Source organism: Prionailurus bengalensis, chromosome E4, assembly GCF_016509475.1.
Source record: "Prionailurus bengalensis isolate Pbe53 chromosome E4, Fcat_Pben_1.1_paternal_pri, whole genome shotgun sequence".
Lineage (NCBI taxonomy): Eukaryota > Metazoa > Chordata > Mammalia > Carnivora > Felidae > Prionailurus > Prionailurus bengalensis.
The window spans coordinates 5061111-5066871 of NC_057360.1; the positions used below are offsets into that span (position 1 = coordinate 5061111).

The window sequence follows — 5761 nt, forward strand, 5'->3', positions numbered from 1 at the left end:
GTGAGCCTTCCAACTTTGTTCTTCTTTCTCAAGATTGTTTGGCTAGTCTGGATCCCTTGCGATTCCATATGAATTTTAGGATCAACTTGTTGATTTCTGCATAAAAATGTAGCTGGGATTCTGACAAGGATTGCATTGAATCTGTAAATGAATTTGGGGAGCGTTGGTCACCTTAACGATATCAAGTCTTCCAATCCATGAACATGGAATGTCTTCGTATTCACAATATTTAGGCCTCCTTTAATTTCTTCCAACAATAGTTTGTAATTTTTAGAGTACAAGTTTTATGCTTATTTTGTTACATGTATCCCTACTTTATTCCCTTTGATGACACTGTAGATTGAATTTTCTTTTTTTTTAATCTGTCAGCATACAAAATGAGATTTTTTTTTCCAGTTTATTTATTTATTTTGAGAGGAGGGGCAGAGAGAGAGGGAGAGAGAGAGAATCCCAAGCTTGGGGCTTGATCTCACAAACCATGATCATGAACTGAGCTGAAATCAAGAGTCAGAGGCTTAACTGAGTTACCCAGCACCCCAATGGAATTGTTTTCTTAATTTCATTGTTGCATTATTTACTGTTGTGTTATAGAAATACAACTGATTTTTGTATATTCACCTTGTACCCTGCAAATCTGGCTAAACATATTAATTCCAATAGTTTTTTAGTGGATTTCTTAGAATTTTCAATATGCAAGATCATGTCACCTTCAAATAGTGATAGTTGTATTTCTTTCTTCTTTTTTTCCTTTTTTGCCTAATTGCCCTCATCAGATTTTTAGGGCTGTCACGATCCCCTTGATTGGTTAAGTCCCTGCCATTGCAGTGGCCACACGTTTGGAATCATGAGCCCAGCTTTGGGCTTCTAGGCTGAGAAGGGTCTTTCTTTTGATAAGCTGACGGTCCCTATCAGTGCCTGTGTCACCTGTCTCCCCGGTTCTGCTGATTATGTTAACACTATTAAAAAGAGGGGCACCTGGGTGGCTCAGTCGGTCAAGCATCTGACTTAGGCTCAGGTCATGATATTGCGGTTGGTGAGTTCAAGCCCCGCGTCAGGCTCTGTGCTGACAGCTCAGAGCCTGGAGCCTGCTTCGGGTTCTGTGTCTCCCTCTCTCTCTGCCCCTCTCCTTCTCACGCTCTGTCTCTCTCTCTCTTTCTCAAAACTAAATAAACATTGAAAAAAAAAGACAGAGAGAGAAAGAAAACCACAAGGCCAAAATGGCATCACTTAGGCCAAGTCAGCAAACCAAGACTGAATACCTAACCCAACTGCCTATTCAATCCCCCAAATCCCCATGTGACCTTTAACCAGTCAACATGGAATTTCCTGGTCACTAGTAGGAAAGTTATTGACAGACCCCTTCCACTACCCTTAAGAAGGCAATCTTGGGACACCTGGGTGGCTCAGTCAGTTGAGCATCCGACTTCAGCTCAGGTCACGATCTCGCGGTCCGTGAGTTCGAGCCCCACGTCGGGCTCTGTGCTGACAGCTCAGGACCTGGAGCCTGTTTCAGATTCTGTGTCTCTCTCTCTCTTCCCCTCCCCCACTCATGCTCTGTCTCTCTCTGTCTCTCTCTCTCTGTCAAAAATAAATATTTAAAAAAATTAAAAAAAAGAAGGCAATCTTGCCTAAACAATGCAAACCTTGCTAACAAGTTCCCTTCTTCTTTTTTAAATGCCCCCTTTCTGCTTTTAAAAACTCTGCTTTTGTTAGAGCTCTCCTCTCGCCAGATGGGATGCTACCCCATTCACGAATTATTTAACAAAGCCAATTAGATCTTCAAATTTACTTTGTTACATTAAAAAAAAATGTTTATTTACTTTTGAGAGGGGGTGAGGAGCAGAGAGAGGGAGTCAGGGGATCCAAAGTGGGCCCTGCACTGACAGCAGAGAGCCCGACGTGGGGCTTGAACCCACGAACCGTGAGATCACAGCCTGAGCCGACATCAGACGCTTAACCGACTGAGCCACCCAGGTGCCCCCAATTTTGTTTTTTAACAATACTTCGCGTTAATACTTACTGGAGGAGCCACCTGAAATGAGCTACCTTCACAGTCAAAGCCGAAGGGCTTAAACCTCAGACACCCCAGAAACAGCTCCCTCTAACCTGCAGGGCTGTGCTCTTTAAGGCACACTTCCTTACCTCTCAGCTTAGGATCTTCCCCAGGTGGAGGGGGAGGGCCCCTGGGTTCCATTAACGTCTAGGAGCAAGACCGTATGTGGTTGTACAAATTAAGTCACACATTCAGTGCTGCCCCGTTCGGCTTTCTGCAGTGGTGGACATATTCTACTTAGGCACAGTCTATCATCGTTGCCTCTCACTGCACTTGGAATGTGACCAGTCCAACTGAGGAGCTGAATTTCTAAATTGAATTGCTATAAATGAATTTAAAGAGCCCCATGTGGTTTTTAGCTACAGCACGAGACAGCGCAGCTCTCTATAGAAAAATATAGAAACGCGGGCACAAAGGCCTTCCCTGTCACGGACGTTTCTGCTTCTGGGATAGCGTTTCAATAATAATAATAAAGTATCATTTTGAAAAGTTTGACAAATATAAATAAATCAACGTAAGGCTTTTTGTTTATGAGGAAAAGAGAGGGTCGATACCTTTAAAGTTTTAAACCACCACGCAGAGGTCTGATTGAAAAGAAAACAATTGGAGGGTTTAAAAGAGAAATCTGAGGGTTTTTTTCCCCCTAAAAGGAGGATCTTATTAACCACAAATTTTAACACCAAAATAAAAGCGCTTTGGGGATTGTGAAAATTACATATGAAGAGGAATTATAGCAGTAAATGACGTGAGTCTGGATTAATATTATAGTTTCTGTCTTGCTCACTGAGCCTTACTTCACTTATCAGGAAAGCCCTGCAAAACCAAGTGGAAAACTCTGTCCCAGGAAGTAGGATATATGTTGGTGGGTCTCAGCCCTGGCGGCCCACTGGAGCCATCTGGGCACCGTTTAATGCGACACTGGTGCCTCTACCCCATCTCCGGAAATGCTGGTTTGATTTTACCACGAGGGGGCCAGACCAAACTTCCCGGGTGATTGTACTCAGAAATCACTAACCTAGGTACTCACCAGCAGGGGATGCTAAGGTTCAGCTGGAGCTGAGAACCAGACCTGTAAGGCGGAGCTAAGGCGCTGGTCACCCTGATCTGTTAGTGCTGTTAATTCAAGCAAGACACAGACTTGTTCAAATACAAATTCAAGAAAGTCCTGAGGTTTTTGCTTGTTTGTTTTTGTTTTTTACCACCTTGCATGTGGGAAGGGAGGGGCAATGATCCCTTTCCGGCTTAACACATGAAAATCACAGGCGTTTAGAAAATGGAGATGTCCGGGGCGCCTGGGTGGCGCAGTCGGTTAAGCGTCCGACTTCAGCCAGGTCATGATCTTGCGGTCTGTGAGTTCGAGCCCCGCGTCAGGCTCTGGGCTGATGGCTCAGAGCCTGGAGCCTGTTTCCGATTCTGTGTCTCTCTCTCTCTCTCTGCCCCTCCCCCGTTCATGCTCTGTCTCTCTCTGTCCCAAAAATAAATAAACGTTGAAAAAAAAAATTTAAAAAAAAAAAAAAAAGAAAAGAAAATGGAGATGTCCATTTCAATGGAATTACTACCAAGGAACAAACTATTGAGATGATCAGTACTATAGACATCTTAAGGGTTCTTTTTTTAAAAGATTTTTTTTAAAAAGTTTATTTTGAGAGAGACAGCATCAGTGGGGGATAGGCAGAGAGAGAAGGAGAGAGAATCCCAAGCAAAGCTCTGTGCTGTCAGCGGGGACCCAGACATGGGGCTTAAACCCATGAACCGGGCGTGAGATCATGACCTGAGCTGAAATCAAGAGTCCGATGCTTAACCGACCGAGCCTCCCAAGCACCCCTTAAAGGTTATTTTCAATTAGCAATAATCGCACCTCGGATAAACCTCATTGGCTACGAGACTGCCACTGTGCCAAGCTTAAAGGTTATTTTCAGAATGCTCTCTGAAATCCCAAGATCTTACCAGATCTTTGACCGGAAGTAATGTTCGCAAGGATGGTTTATGCTGTAGAAGAGAGTATCCACTTGCCTTCAGTGTGAGGGGGCATACACGCGTTTCTCTACTCATTCTGATGAGCTGTCTCTCGCCTGCCATTAGAAAAGCCTGCAGTTTTCAAGGCTAAGTGCTTGCACTCCGTCAGTGAACACCGAGCAGGGGGCGGAATGCAAACCAAGAAGATGAAAACTTAAAATATGATTGAAAAAAAGGGGAGAGGCGAATTAACAAAGGAGGGTGAGGATTGCAGTGTCTGCCTTTGGAACGTGCACCTGTTAGCTTCCGGAGGTCAGGTTTTGCTGTGGGGCTCGCAGCATCTCCGGGGAAGCACCATGGTTGTGACTCTTTTCCGATCCCAGCCTTGTAAACCAGAAAGGTTCACAGAGCCTGTGACAAACCAGAATATACGAGTCTTTAAAGATTTGTACTGGTGAGACGTCACAGCTTCTCTGTAGAAGCTGCTCCCCTGGTTACTCCCCTTTACAACAGGACACGCCTTCCATGGTTTGACCTTGACCCTTCCCCGCTGTGGCCAAAGCATCTTCATCCTGTAGAGACACAGCAAGCGACCCCTCAGCGTCCTTTTTTCAAAAAAAAATTTGTAAAGTGATCCCTACACCCAACGTGGGGCTCGAACTCACAACCTCGAGATCAAGAGTCACACGCTCCGCCGACCGAGCCAGCCAGGCGCCCCCCCACCCCCCACATCCTTTTGATAATAGACAAGCTTCTTCTCTCTGCTAATAAATTCCATTTCTATTCTCCAAGTGCTGTTCTGGGTCAGGCGTTGTAGGAAGTATTTTATCCGGTTTCACTTAACCCTTCGATAGACCTTTGGAGTGGTAGCATTATTCCCATTTTCCTGATCAGGAGACTGAGGTTTGGAGAGATCAAGTGTTCTCCCCGAGGTCAAACTCCTGGTAAGAGCGGGAGGCCGAAATCAGCCCGTTTCCTCTGGACTTCTGGCACCAGGCTATGGCCTCACCGCCTGGGCCTCGGTGGTCTGACAGGCGGGGAGGTCGGAGAGGGGCCCCCGCTGCAGTCATTTCTCTGTAGTACTCGGGGTGTAAGCAACCATACCTCCCACGCGACCGCTAGGGAATCGTCCTCTTCGCGTGGGCTCTGGCCTTCCTGTCCACGAAGCCACCCGCAGCGGGGAGCACGCAGTGTGGCTACCGTGAACCTTCCTGGTCACCGGGATATGGAAGTGACCCAAACAGACAAAGCTCCCGGCCCGCAAAGGTGTCTGAGAGGGGGGAGGAACGACGAACACAAGTAAGTAAAGTGCATAAAGGGTACGTTAGGGTGCAATGAATCCTAAGGAGAAAAGCTTGGCTTGTGGTCAGTGGGGTGGTGGGGTCAGCGTGGCTGGAGCCATGAGGGGGGCGGGGGCAGTGTGTCTGGATCCGGTGAGTAGGGGAGCAGTGTGGCTGTTGGCAGTTGGGGGGGGTGGTGAGTGGGGGCAGCAGGGACGATGGCGGAAAGACAAGGGGTGCGGCCAGGAAGGGCGCTGGTCCCCCCTAAGGTCTCCAGCTTCCCTCTGCACGAAACGGAGATGCGCTGGGTGATGGAATTTAACCAGATGGTTCGGGAAGCTTTGTTGAGGGTAGAACAGAGGGGACAAGCACAGAAGCAGCCGGGCCTGCCAAGAGGCTGTCGCGGTAACCCAAGTGAGGGGTGACAGTGGCTTGCACGAGGGTGGAGGCAGTGGAGGGGGGGTGAACAGTG

At 47.1% G+C, this 5761-nt stretch overlaps 1 pseudogene; it reads right to left on the bottom strand.

Moving 5' to 3' along the window:
• Positions 1-3828: 3828 nt before the first annotated feature.
• On the bottom strand, positions 3829-3956 carry LOC122476659 (annotated as a pseudogene).
• Positions 3957-5761: the final 1805 nt, after the last annotated feature.